This window comes from Lotus japonicus, chromosome 1, assembly GCF_012489685.1.
Source record: "Lotus japonicus ecotype B-129 chromosome 1, LjGifu_v1.2".
Taxonomy (NCBI): Eukaryota; Viridiplantae; Streptophyta; class Magnoliopsida; order Fabales; family Fabaceae; genus Lotus; species Lotus japonicus.
The window spans coordinates 40900101-40915529 of NC_080041.1; positions in this window are offsets into that span (position 1 = coordinate 40900101).

Here is a 15429-nt window from a genome sequence, read left to right on the forward strand (position 1 = left end):
ATTTCACGAATGACTTCTCAGTGATGATGATCTTCTTCCAAGAATGTGAGATACCACCTGAGTATCATCGCAGTCGGCGTGCTTCCAGAATTCCTTTACCAATTTCTCATACACCGGTCCTCGAAGTCGTTGAAGTAATTTCCCAACCTTGAGCTTGGACTTCAGGACGAAGATCAACCCATTTGCAGCCAGGTTGTCGAGGTTGAATCTCCATTCTGCCAGGACTTGGAGTTCCTCAGGAGCAAATACGCAGTGAACGGCACAGCCCCGTTCTGCAATTGGAAGAATCTGCTCTGAGCTTGAACTTGATCTTGGTGTCGGATTCTCAGGGCCCCTTTGACCCGTTGCCAGACCAACTACCATGTGAGGGAACTGAGGTGCATCTGCAGTAGATTCTTCTGGTTTGTCTCACCATTTTGAAGAGGTTGAAGGTTTGAGGTAGAAGATGAAGGTTGAAAGATGAAGAGAGATCGAGAGAGAAATCGAGGAAAGCGGTTTTGAAAAGCAGAGAGAGCGAGAGTAAAAAACCGGAAGTGAAGAGATCGTGTGTGTATAGTGGGTTTTATCAAATAACCGTTGTTGATTCAAAAAGCACTTTAAGATCAACGGTTGAAAATTAAAGATAGATAGTAACAGTAAAATACACAATCACACACAGGAGAGAAGCACATCTACACGCAATCATAACAGACTGTCCACCGGGCACAAGGAACTATGCATCAGAAATACTGACACACGTGTTGTTGTCTCAGCTTCAGAGTCAGTACCAGTGGGTACACACACTCTGATTGAGTTACCTTCTGGACTAGACATCTTCTGATCAAGAAGTATCATAGTCAGAGGTTCTAATCCATCTTCACTCTGGACAAAAGTCCATGTTTAGATTTTTTCAGAATAAAATTAAATCTATCCTCTGCTAAGGGCTTTGTAAAGATATCTGCCCATTGATGGTCAGTATCAACAAACTTCAGAAGAAGTACGCCCTTCTGTACATAATCTCTAATAAAGTGATACTTTACCTCAATGTGCTTGCCCTTGAATGCAAGATAGGATTCTTACTCAATGAGATTGCAGCAGTGTTATCACAATAGATTGGGATATTGCTCTCAAGGATCTGATAATCCTCCAGCTGATGTTTCATCCAGAGCATCTGAGTGCTGCATATTGCTGCTGAGATATATTCTGCCTCTGCAGTTGATAGTGCAATGGTTGATTGCCTCTTGCTTGCCCATGAGACTAGATTGCTTCCCAGAAATTGACAATTTCCAGAAGTACTTTTTCTCTCTGTTCTATCTCCAGCATAATCAGCATCACAGTAACCTGAAAGCTTATACTCTGATGTTCTCTTATACATCAAGCAAAGGTTAGTGGTGCCTTTCAGATACCTTAGGATCCTCTTAACAACAGTTAAGTGGGTTTCCCCTTGGATCTGATTGGAAACGAGCACATAAATGAACACTAAATAGTATGTCTGGCCTAGATGCAGTTAAGTATAGAAGTGAACCTATCATGCCACGATAGAGCTTCTGACATACTTTACCACTTTTATCTTCTTTCTCCAGAATGCATGTAGGATGCATTGGAGTCTTGGCCACTGTAGATTCCAGCATATTGAACTTCTTCATAAGTTCTTTAGTGTACTTGCTCTGATGGATATATGTTCCTTCTGGTGTTTGATCAACTTGTATTCCCAGAAAGTACTTTAATTCTCCCATCATACTCATCTCAAATTCAGCCTGCATCATCTCAGAAAATTCTTTGCATAGAGATTGATTAGCAGAACCAAATATAATATCATCAACATAAATTTGCACAATTAAGATATCATCTTTATAAGTCTTGCAAAAAAGAGTTGTATCTACTTTACCCCTTACAAACTCATTCGCCAGAAGGAATGAGCTAAGTCTCTCATACCATGCTCTGGGAGCTTGCTTCAGACCGTAGAGTGATTTCTTCAATTTGAACACATGGTCTGGTTTCTTCTCATCTTCAAAACCTGGGGGTTGATGAACATAGACTTCCTCTGAAATATAACCATTTAGGAAGGCACTCTTCACGTCCATCTGATGTAGAACTATGTTGTGATTCACTGAGAAAGAGATCAACAGTCTGATTGCCTCCAGTCTTGCTACTGGAGCAAATGTTTCAGTGTAGTCTATTCCTTCCTGCTGGCTGTAGCCTTGAGCAACTAGCCTTGCCTTGTTTCTGACTACATCTCCTTTCTCATTCAGCTTGTTTCTGAATACCCATTTCGTTCCAATAACATGGACACTCTCAGGCTTCTTCACTAAGCTCCAAACATCGTTCTTGGAGAATTGATTCAATTCTTCTTCCATGGCCAGAATCCAATCCTTGTCCTGAAGAGCTTCATCTATGGACTTGGGTTCAATTAAGGACACCAATCCTTTCAGACTGAGCAAGGTCTCTTCAGAGGGTCTGAAGGCAGATCTGGTTCTGACTGGTTCGTCTTTGTTGCCCAGAATCAATTCCTTAGGGTGAGCTGTAGTGATTCTGCTCTTCTTCAGAGTTTGTGAGTTAGAGGGACCAGCTTCTTCCTCTGGTTCATCTTCCTCTGGCTCATCTTCCTCTGGAGCTTTGCCTTTGTCAGAAACATTAATGCTTAAATCTGCAAACTTTTCAACTAGCTTTGACTGGTCAGAGTCAAGCTTATCGTCAAATCTAACATGAATAGATTCTTCAATAGTCTTAGCATCAGTATTATAAAATCTAAAACCTTTAGATCTCTCAGAATAACCGAGTAATAGACACTTAGAAGACTTAGCATCAAATTTATGCAATCTATCCTTAGTATTGAGAACATAACAAACACAGCCAAAAGGATGAAAATAAGAAATGTTGGGTTTTATGTTCTTCCACAATTCATAAGGAGTCTTATTCAGAATTGGTCTCACAGAGATTCTGTTCTGAATGTAACATGCTGTATTTACTACCTCTGCCCAAAAGTGCTTAGCCATGCCAGTTTCTTGGAGCATAGTTCTAGCCATCTCCTGAAGAGTTCTGTTCTTCCTCTCAACAACACCATTTTGTTGAGGAGTTCTGGGACAAGAGAAATCATGTGCAATTCCATAGGAATCAAACAGACTCTCAAACTTGTCATTCTCAAACTCTCCACCATGGTCACTTCTGACACGCACAATCCTACAAGCCTTCTCGTTTTGCACTTGAGCAATGAAGGTAGAGAACACAGCATGAGACTCATCCTTGCGGGATAGAAATTTTACCCATGTCCAGCGGCTATAGTCATCAACGATAACCATCCCATATCTCTTGCCACCTATAGACTCAGTTTTCACTGGTCCAAAAAGGTCGATATGCAGAAGTTCCAACGGCCTTGAGGTTGAGACAACATTCTTTGCCTTGAAAGGGACTTTTGTGAATTTGCCTTTCTGACATGCTTCACAAAGAGCGTCTGAAGCGAACTTCAGATTGGGTAAGCCCCTGACAAGGTTTAGCTTGCTCAGCTGAGAAATCTTTCTCATACTGGCATGCCCTAACCGTCTATGCCATACCCACTGCTCTTCATTAACAGACAGAAGGCACTTCACATTCTGAGCCTCCAACTCAGATAATCTGATCTTATAAATGTTGTTCTTCCTCTTGCTGTTAAACAGAACAGAGCCATCGATTGACTTACAGCCCGGCAGGACTTTTGATTGAATATAACATCATAACCCTTGTCAGCTAATTGACTTATAGACAATAAGTTATGTGTTAAGCCGTCTACCAATAACACATTATCAATGCATGGACTACTATCTACACAAATAGTACCAGTACCAACAATTTTACCCTTTTCATTTCCTCCAAAGCCAACTTCGCCTCCAGGCTTAAGTTTCAGCTCTCGGAACATACGCCTTTCTCCCGTCATGTGACGCGAGCATCCACTGTCCAGATACCATGATTGGTGTTTCAGTGGAGCTATCAAGGATATCTGCAACATAGATAATCTTGTCCTTAGGTACCCACTTTCTGGGTCCTCTCTTGTTAGTTACCCCAGAGGTTCTGATCACCTTGGGTGTCTCAACATGATATTTTAAAGGAATATTTGCATGATATTTAGTCATAGAGAAGGATCCCTTTTTAAGAGGGTTTTTAGCAACTTTAGCAGGTACAGGATCAGGCAATATGGTACCAGAGGGAACAAAGCATTCATACAAGGATTTAGCTTTAGATACAGAGGGCTCATTTCTAATTGGTTTAGAATAGCCAATGCCATGCATTCCATTTCTGCTTACGCCATAGATCATTGAAGCCATTACGCTTCTATCCACGCTTTTAGTTAGAAATCTTTGAAAAGACTTTTCATACTTAGATTCATTTCTACAATCAGAGGCATCACAGGCAACGATTTCTTCTAACTTAACAATCTGGTTCTTAAGCACAGAGTTAGAATTGATCAAGGCATGATTATCATTTTTCAAATCAGAAATAATTTTCTCATGTTCAGAAGGAGTCTTGGAAACAGCAGATAAGTTCTTTTTAAGCTTCTTATGCTTAGACAATAAGGAGTTATACTTATCCATAATATCAGACAATGCATGTTTCAGTTCAGAGGTAGAGAAAGAAGCGAATACCTCATTTTCATCGTCTGAGTTAGGATATCCTTCTGATTCTGAGTCAGAGTCAACAGCTCCCTTTGACTCTGCTTCCTTGTCTTTGACAATAGCCATGAGTCCTTGGACTTCACCATCAGAGTCAACATCCTCTGACTCTGATTCATCAAATGTCACCATCAGACTCTTCTTTGTCTTGAAGTGCTTCTTTGGCTTCTTGTCCTTCTTCAGTTTTGGACAGTCACTTTTGTAGTGCCCTGATTCTTTGCACTCAAAGCATGTGACTTCCTTAAGTGAGGACTTCTTCTGACCTGAGGATTCAGACTTTCCTCTTGCCTTTCCAGAGCCTTTGTATTTGCTCTGCCTGTGCTTCCAGATGCGATTGAGTCTCTTGGAGATCAGAGTCAGCTCATCTTCATCAGAATCTTCTGATGCTTCTTCAGATTCCTCTTCTTCAGCTTGAAGAGCTTTTGACTTCTCAACCTTAGCCTTTTCAGATTTAGACTTCAAGGCTATGGACTTTTTCCTCAGATCTTGCATCTCTGAGCGCTTCAGCTCATGGCATTTCAAAATGCTGATGAGTTCTTCTAAACTCATATTCTCAACATCTCTCGTGAGCTCTATTGAAGTCACTAAAGGCATCCAACTTTCAGGAAGACACCTGATGACCCTTATGACATGATCTTTTGTTGTGTAGCTCTTGTTGAGAGGTCGTATGCCAGCTACAAGCAACTGAAATCTGGAGAACATTTCTTCAATGGACTCATTTGGCTCCATGATGAAGGATTCATACTTTTGGATCAAAGACAATGCCTTTGATTCTTTGACTTTCTTGTTTCCTTCATGAGACATCTTCAGAGATTCGAAAATGCCTTTTGCAAACTCACGATCTGTAATCTTCTGGTACTCTTCATAGGAAATAGCACTTAGAAGAATTGCTCTTGCTTTGTGATGTTGTGAGTACAGCTTCTTTTGATCTGCAGTCATCTCTGACCTTGGGATCTTCTTGCCATCTGCATCAACTGGACGCTCGTAGCCATCCACAATAATATCCCAGAGATCTGCTGAAGGTATGAAGAACGGTAGAAAGGGGGGGTTTGAATAACGTTTTCAGTACAAAACTACCACCTTAAAGATTTTAACAAATCTTTTCGAGAACTAAGTGCAAAAGATAGAGATAGAAAAGCACACAAGGATTTTATCCTGGTTCACTTGATAAATCACTCAAGCTACTCCAGTCCACCCGTTAAGGTGATTTCTTCCTTCTTAGAATGAAGGCAATCCACTAATCAGGTAAGAGTTACAACTGCACTTGAAACCTACAAGTGACTAACAATTACACTGACTTAGCTCACACTAAGATTCACTCTCTTAGTCTTCTCTAGGATCCGATCAACCTTGATCTCCTAAAGGAAAATCAAACAACTGTTTGAGGTTGGTGTTTACAAGGGTTTGCTTCTGAATAAGCTGAGTGTAAACTAAAATAAATTACAAGATGAAAGAAAGCTTAGAATATGTCTTGCGCGTGTATTGCTTCAACTTAGTTTCTTCTAGCCGCTTCTTTCAATCTTCAGCCTCTATATATACTCCAAGGATTAGGGTTGAGCGTTGCATGGGAAATGCTACCGTTGGAGGGCAGTTCTGGAAAATCCAGCTTCTGCTGTGGCTGAGAACGTTAGGTAGGTCGTCAGGAAGGTACACTTGCTTTTGTACTTGGATAGCGACTTGACCTTTTAACCTAGGAGACTTCTGATCAGAGGAATGCTTCGTATTGGAACTTGTGAAGCCGGTTGATCAGAGTCAGAGGGAAAGCACAGATCCTCTGACCATTGTATCTTCTGATTCTGAACTCAGAGGGAAGAACATGGCCTTCAGAGTTTCTTGCTTCTGGACTTCAGAGTTTCCACTATTCAGCTTCTGGATCTTCAGAGTCTTCTACACCATCGGAACATCTGAACCTTCAGTGTTTCTTGGTTGTCAGAACTTCTGGATCATCAGAGCTTCTAGCGACTGAGTCCTCATCAGAGTTTGTATAACTTCAGATCTTCTGAAGCTTTTCCACTGTTCATACTGAACATGGTGAATGCGAAAGCGTTGCTTGGGTTACCCTTTATACACAGTGCTTCTGATTTGTGTGAAATTGAGTCAGGGTCAGAGCCTGTAAATAGCACACTCAGAAAAACACGTTAGAGTACCACAATTGTTCATATAAAAAGGTTAACTTGTAATCATCAAAACATAGAGTTGTACTACTAGATCAAAACTTGATCTTACAATCTCCCCCTTTTTGATGATGACAAAACTAAGATTTTTGATGAACAATTCTTAAACATTAAACTGAATTCACTCAGAGTTTAGAGATATAGAATAAGACTTATCCTGATGTGAATAGTTTATCTTGCTCATTCTGAATTCAAGTCACTGCTTGATTCTGAGCTTAGCTCCCCCTGAATCTAATACTTGATGAAAACGTTAGTAAAGTCTAGATTCTGAGCTAAATCATATAAGAGTTCAGAGTGAAAAGCTTATGACATAGATGAAAAACGAATAATCAGAGCGCATAAGTGATCAGAGTCATGGACAAGGTATCAGAGTCTTGGGTATCAGAGTCAACTTAGAATCACTTCAGAAGAAGTGAAATGTATTCCTTGTATTTGCCCAGTGACACATCTATGGTCATGAAGGTGGAACTCTTAAAATCTCCAAAAGAAAAATAAGTCACACTAACACATCTTACACATCAAAAACTGGGTTTACTCCCCCTTTTTGTCATAAGCAAAAAGCTCGGGGTGTGAAAAACTTAGCTTGAAGTACAAGGTACTCCCCCTTAGAGAAGGTCTAAGTTTAAAGAAAATGAAGACGATGTAAGAATCAGAGTGAGGCGATAATAAATAGAAGAGTTAATGCAAGGGATGAACGTTTACCACCGGTCAAGTGAGTAAATAGAAGGGTCAGTTACCTCGAGAAACTGTAAGAGCATTAACTTTCAGAGAGAAAGTGAAACCTATATAAAGCGTTGGAGAGAAAGGTAAGCTTCACATCTCGAATAATTTTCAGTAAGAAAAATGGCATCATACAGAATGGCATTAGAAGAGCTCAGAAGGAAGGCGTTTGAGGAAGATATGTTCCTCAATATTAGGCATCCCGATGGTACAAAGACCATACAAGAGCTGACGAAGACACTGCTTGAAGAAGATCTTGGTCCAGAGATGGAGAAAGATCTGAAGGAGTTCCTCTGCTTCGTGGAAGAGATTCAGGAGCTTTGCCAGCGGGAGCTGAATCTGCTGGAAGAGAAGGAGACTGTGGAAAATAGACTCAAGACGACAGAAGAGAGTCTAGAAAAAGATGATCTGAGCATCAAACTTGGAAACATAGAGTATGCATTGGATCGTCTGGAGAAGGAAAGAGTGGAGCAGCGCCAAGAATGCAGAAGAATGAGGAAGGATCCTCCATTCTAGATATAGGGAATAATGTATGATGGAAGGAAATATGATGTAAATATAGAACAATTATGAATAAAACAGGTTTTGCAAACATGTGTGACACAAATATATATAAATATATGCATATTGAATCACAAATGAACAAATTAAAGTAAGTAAATAAGCAGAGTTTAAATAAAACAACGTTAAATAAAAAGGAAAAGGAAGAAAAAGAAGAGATCCTAAAAACTAAGGTTTGTCAGTACGGCGCAGAAGTTCCATCATCATGTGCTTCATCTCAATCAGCATGGATTCATGAGTGTCAAGACGTTGTTCCATGATGTCGAGTCTGGATGAGCTTGTCGGAGTAGAGCTGGAAGGAACGTTCTGAGCAGCTTGAGGTTCTGGAATGGAAGCAGAAGCAGCAGGAGTATATGGAACTGGTGCAAGTCGCTCTGCCTCAGCTTCAGCTTCAAGACGTTCTGCCTCAAGTCTGGCTTGTTCAGCCTGAGCTGCTGCTTGACGGGCAGCTTCTTCTTCTTGTTCTTTCTGTCGCTTGGCTTCTTCAATAGCTTCAAGAAGCTTGGTTCTCTGTGCGAGTTCATGAAGAGCCACCCTCCTAGCAAACCTTTGCTTTGCAGCCTCAATGCTCTGACTGCCCTCTGCATGCAGGAGCTGCAGCATAACGGGAAACTGAGCCACCAGCCAAGTGCTCAAATTGTTCCACTCATCAGCCACATTTTCAGCATTCTCACTGAGGTCAGTCTGACCGTGCACATTGCGGAGCCTCAAGGAGGCTTCATGATTGAAAATATTGATGCACTCAGAGAGAGATGTGGGTTGAAGGTGAGTATAGGGAACGATGGAGAGGTTGGGTGCAGGAGAGGCTGGGTGATTGCTGCTATGAGCTTCAGAGGCACCTTGTGGAGAACCAATGTTAATTATGGGAGCATTGGGTTCAGAGGTTCCACGGTGAGGGTCTGAAGTTTCAACCAGAGGGTGAGGTGATCTAACCGAGGATTGGTTAGATACTGATTGTTCAGGTTCAGGGTCTGGTTGAATTGGCTCTTGTTGGTCAGGGACAGGGTGAGCCTGTTGGACTAAGGGGTCTGCCTCTTGGATAGGATTGGCCAAGATAGGTTCATCTGGGTCAACTAGACGTTCAGGTCTAGGGCCAGGATATTGCCTAGGGCTTGGACAGGTAAGGTAATGTTCTTCCAAGGCAGATACCTTCTCTTTCCTAACCTCCATGAATTTTCTAAGTGATTCAGAGGTATTGGAGGGAGGAGAGTCAAAGACATTGGTGGGGAAGGATACAGGTGTGAAGGCTGATGAAGAGTCTGTATCCGTGGTTCTGACAGCAGGACGTGCTGATGCTCTGGGAGCAGAGTGATCAGACGTTCTGGGTTGTGGTTCTGTTGGTTTGGGGATGATGGGTTCAGAAGTTAATGGGTCGTATGGAATGGTAAGGAGAGAGGTTGGATCTTCTGACCTAGAGGGTTGGTTCTGAAGCAAATTCCAGAGTGGTGCTTCAGTAGGAGAAGGTTGAAAGAATGAAGATCTTGGGGAATGTGGTGGAGAGGTGGTTTGTGCGGCTGGCTGGGATTCATGAATAGGAGTGAGGGGATTTGAAGAGTGTTGGAGTAAGGCAGAAATTGGGAGTGCATCAAATAAATTCAAATCATCATCAGAGGTAAGTGCAGGCTTACTTGTATGTGCTGATGATCGAGTCACTCTGGCAGGAGGTTCAGTCCTTCTGACCTCTGCAGCAGCTGGTTCCACCCGAGTAGGCTTCACCACAATTCTGACTTTCTTCTGCTTCTTCTTTGGAGGACCATCCTCACTATCATCACCATCATCATCATCAGGCTTGCTCTTCGCCTTCTTGACCAGAGGGACATCAGATTCCTCTGAGGATTCGTCCAGAACCATCTTCCTCTTGGTTTTCTTCTTGGGAGGAGAAGGAAACTCTGGAGCTGGTGGAAGTCTGCTGACGAAATCATCAAGGTCAATCTCGAATCCTTGAGCCCTGAGGTCTTCAACATAGCATCTGATGGCTTCAGGATGGTCTGCTTGAGTCCACAGAGGGTAGTCATTCAGAGGCATTCTTCTTCCTCTGATCTCAGAAGATGTGTCCTCATGAGCAGGAGCAATCTTCTTCTGGACCAAACCCATCTTCTTCAGAGAGTTGGCAGTGAAGACATCGCTAACAATTGTGCTCAAATCCTCTGTGCAACCAGCATTGATCAAATCTTGCACCAAGTTGCTTTCAATGAGAAAGTCTGAGATCAGCCTCCCAAAAGGGATATATTTGATGGCTGACTTGATGGAGGAGGTGGTGCGAGACTTCCGGATGCATTCCTTCAAATAGGAGAACAGGAAGTAGGGAAGGCAGATCTTCTCCTTGTCTTGAATGAAGAACAGCATCGCCTTCTGATTGAAGTTGATGTAGTCTGGAGAACTGCCCTTTGGTCGTTGATTGATGCAGTGGAGCAAGATCTTGTGCCAGATTCTCAGTTTGGGGTGAAGATCCATCACTTTGTAGCTCGTCTTGCCCGGTTTGAAGGTGGTGTACAGGGCCTTGTTGACGATGTCCTTGGTTCTGGGTTTCAGCTTCGATTCCGTCAGTGAGAACCGATACCCATGAGCAGTTTCTGCACCTAGCAGATTCACGAAGGACTTCTCCGTGATGATGATCTTCCTACCCAGGATGTAAGAAACCACCTGAGTGTCATCACAATCAGCGTGCTTCCAGAATTCCTTTACTAGCTTCTCAAACACCGGTCCTCGAAGTCGATTGAAGTAGTTTCCCCAACCTTGAGCTTGGACTTCAGGACGGAGATCAAACCCATTTGCAGCCAAGTTGTCGAGGTTGAATCTCCATTCTGCCAGGACTTGGAGTTCCTCAGGAGGAAAGACACAGTGAACGGCACAGCCCCGTTCTGCAATAGGAACAATCTCCTCTTGAGCTTGAGCTTGTTCTTGTGCTGGGTTCTCAGGACCCCGTTGACCCGTTGCCAACCCGACTACCATGTGAGGGAACTGAGGTGCATTTGCAGTAGATCTTCTGGTTTGTCTCACCATTTTGAAGAGGTTGAAGGTTTGAGGTAGAAGATGAAGTGTGAAGGATGAAGAGAGATCGAGAGAGAAATCACGAAGGAGGCGGTTTTGAAAAGCAGGGAGTGCGAGAGTGAAAACCGGAAGTGAGAGAGAACGTGTGTGTATAGTGGGTTTTATCAAATAACCGTTGTTGATTCAAAAAGCACTTTAAGATCAACGGTTGAAAATTAAAGATAGACAGTAACAGTAAAATACACAATCACACACAGAAGATAAGCATATCTACACGCAATCACAACAGACTGTCACACGGGCACAAGGAACTATGCATCAGAAATTCTGACGCACGTGTTGTTGTCTCAGCTTCAGAGTCAGTACCAGTGGGCACACACACTCTGATTGAGTTACCTTCTGGACTAGACATCTTCTGATCAAGAAGTATCATAGTCAGAGGTTCTGATCTATCTTCACTCTGGACAAAAGTCCATGTTTAGATTTTTCAGAATAAAATTAAATCTATCTTCAGCTAGGGGCTTTGTAAAGATATCTGCCCATTGATGGTCAGTATCAACAAACTTCAGAAGAAGTACGCCCTTCTGCACATAATCTCTAATGAAGTGATACTTTACCTCAATGTGCTTTGCCCTTGAATGCAAGATAGGATTCTTGCTCAACGAAATTGCAGCAGTGTTATCACAATAGATTGGGATATTGCTCTCAAGGATCTGATAATCCTCCAGCTGATGTTTCATCCAGAGCATCTGAGTGCTGCATATTGCTGCTGAGATATATTCTGCCTCTGCAGTTGATAGAGCAATGGTTGATTGCCTCTTGCTTGCCCATGAGACTAGATTGCTTCCCAGAAATTGACAATTTCCAGAAGTACTTTTTCTCTCTGTTCTATCTCCAGCATAATCAGCATCACAATAACCTGAAAGCTTATACTCTGATGTTTTCTTATACATCAAGCCAAGGTTAGTGGTGCCTTTCAGATACCTTAGGATCCTCTTAACAGCAGTTAAGTGGGTTTCCCTTGGATCTAATTGGAAACGAGCACATAAATGAACACTAAATAATATGTCTGGCCTAGATGCAGTTAAGTACAGAAGTGAACCTATCATGCCACGATAGAGCTTCTGACATACTTTACCACTTATATCTTCTTTTTCCAGAATGCATGTTGGATGCATTGGAGTCTTGGCCACTGTAGATTCCAGCATATTGAACTTCTTCAGAAGTTCCTTAGTGTACTTGCTCTGATGGATATATGTTCCTTCTGGTGTTTGATCAACTTGTATTCCCAGAAAGTACTTTAATTCTCCCATCATACTCATCTCAAATTCAGCCTGCATCATCTCAGAAAATTCTTTGCATAGAGATTGATTAGCAGAACCAAATATAATATCATCAACATAAATTTGCACAATTAAGATATCATCTTTATAAGTCTTGCAAAAGAGAGTTGTATCTACTTTACCCCTTACAAACTCATTCTCCAGAAGGAATGAGCTAAGTCTCTCATACCATGCTCTGGGAGCTTGCTTCAGACCGTAGAGTGATTTCTTCAATTTGAACACATGGTCTGGTTTCTTTTCATCTTCAAAACCTGGGGGTTGATGAACATAGACTTCCTCTGAGATATAACCATTTAGGAAGGCACTCTTTACGTCCATCTGATGTAGAACTATGTTGTGATTTACTGAAAAAGAAATCAATAGTCTGATTGCCTCCAGTCTTGCTACTGGAGCAAATGTTTCAGTGTAGTCTATTCCTTCCTGCTGGCTGTAGCCTTGAGCAACTAGCCTTGCCTTGTTTCTGACTACATCTCCTTTCTCATTTAGCTTGTTTCTGAATACCCATTTCGTTCCAATAACATGGACATTCTCAGGCTTCTTCACTAAGCTCCAAACATCGTTCTTGGAGAATTGATTCAATTCTTCTTCCATGGCCAGAATCCAATCCTTGTCCTGAAGAGCTTCATCTATGGACTTGGGTTCAATTAAGGACACCAATCCTTTCAGACTCAGCAAGGTCTCTTCAGAGGGTCTGAAGGCAGATCTGGTTCTGACTGGTTCATCTTTGTTGCCCAGAATCAATTCCTTAGGATGAGCTGCAGTGATTCTGCTCTTCTTCAGAGTTTGTGAGTTAGAGGGACCAGCTTCTTCCTCTGGTTCATCTTCCTCTGGCTCAACTTCCTCTGGAGCTTTGCCTTTGTCAGAAACATTAATGCTTAAATCTGCAAACTTTTCAACTAGCTTTGACTGGTCAGAGTCAAGCTTATCATCAAATCTAACATGAATAGATTCTTCAATAGTCTTAGCATCAGTATTATAAAATCTAAAACCTTTGGATCTATCAGAATAACCAAGTAATAGACACTTAGAAGATTTAGCATCAAATTTATGCAATCTATCCTTAGTATTGAGAACATAACAAACACAACCAAAAGGATGAAAATAAGAAATGTTGGGTTTTATGTTCTTCCACAATTCATAAGGAGTCTTATTCAGAATTGGTCTCACAGAGATTCTGTTCTGAATGTAACATGTTGTATTTACTGCCTCTGCCCAAAAGTGCTTAGCCATGCCAGTTTCTTGGAGCATGGTTCTAGCCATCTCCTGAAGAGTTCTGTTCTTCCTCTCAACAACACCATTTTGTTGAGGAGTTCTGGGACAAGAGAAATCATGTGCAATTCCATAGGAATCAAACAGACTCTCAAACTTGTCATTCTCAAACTCTCCACCATGGTCACTTCTGACACGCACAATTCTACAAGCCTTCTCGTTTTGCACTTGAGCAATGAAGGTAGAGAACACAGCATGAGACTCATCCTTGCGGGTTAGAAACTTTACCCATGTCCAGCGGCTATAGTCATCAACGATAACCATCCCATATCTCTTGCCACCTATAGACTCAGTTTTCACTGGTCCAAACAGGTCGATATGCAGAAGTTCTAACGGCCTTGAGGTTGAGACAACATTCTTTGCCTTGAAAGGGACTTTTGTGAATTTGCCTTTCTGACATGCTTCACAAAGAGCGTCTGAAGCGAACTTCAGATTGGGTAAACCCCTGACAAGGTTTAGCTTGCTCAGCTGAGAAATCTTTCTCATACTGGCATGCCCTAACCGTCTATGCCATACCCACTGCTCTTCATTAACAGACAGAAGGCACTTCACATTCTGAGCCTCCAACTCAGATAATCTGATCTTATAAATGTTGTTCTTCCTCTTGCTGTTAAACAGAACAGAGCCATCGATCTGACTTACAGCCCGGCAGGACTTTTGATTGAATATAACATCATAACCCTTGTCAGCTAATTGACTTATAGACAATAAGTTATGTGTTAAGCCGTCTACCAATAAAACATTATCAATGCATGGACTACTATCTACACAAATAGTACCAGTACCAATAATTTTACCCTTTTCATTTCCTCCAAAGCCAACTTCGCCTCCAGGCTTAAGTTTCAGCTCTCGGAACATACGCTTTTCTCCCGTCATGTGACGCGAGCATCCACTGTCCAGATACCATGATTGGTGTTTCAGTGGAGCTATCAAGGATATCTGCAACATAGATAATCTTGTCCTTAGGTACCCACTTTCTGGGTCCTCTTTTGTTAGTTACCCCAAAGGTTCTGATCACCTTGGGTGTCTCAACATGATATTTTAAAGGAATATTTGCATGATATTTAGTCATAGAGAAAGATCCCTTTTTAAGAGGGTTTTTAGCAACTTCAGCAGGTACAGGATCAGGCAATATGGTACCAGAGGGAACAAAGCATTCATACAAGGATTTAGCTTTAGACACCGAAGGCTCATTTCTAATTGATTTAGAATAGCCAATGCCATGCATTCCATTTCTGCTTACACCATAGATCATTGAAGCCATTAAGCTTCTATCTACGCTTTTAGCCAGGAATCTTTGAAAAGATTTTTCATACTTAGATTCATGCTTACTATCAGAGGCATCGCAGGCAATAACTTCTTCTAACTTTGCAATTTGATTCTTAAGCACAGAGTTAGAATTAACTAAAGCATGGTTATCATTTTTCAAATCAGATATGATTTTCTCATGTTCAGAAGGAGTTTTAGAAACAGCAGATAAGTTCTTTTTCAGCTTCTTATGCTTAGACAACAAGGAGTTATACTTATCCATGATATCAGACAAAGCATGTTTCAGTTCAGAGGTAGAGAAGGAAGCAAATACCTCATTTTCATCGTCAGAGTCTGGATCTCCTTCTGATTCTGAGTCAGAGTCAACAGCTTCCTTTGACTCTGTTCCTTTGTCTTTGACAATAGCCATGAGTCCTTGGACTTCACCATCAGAGTCAACATCCTCTGACTCTGATTCATCGAATGTCACCATCAGACTCT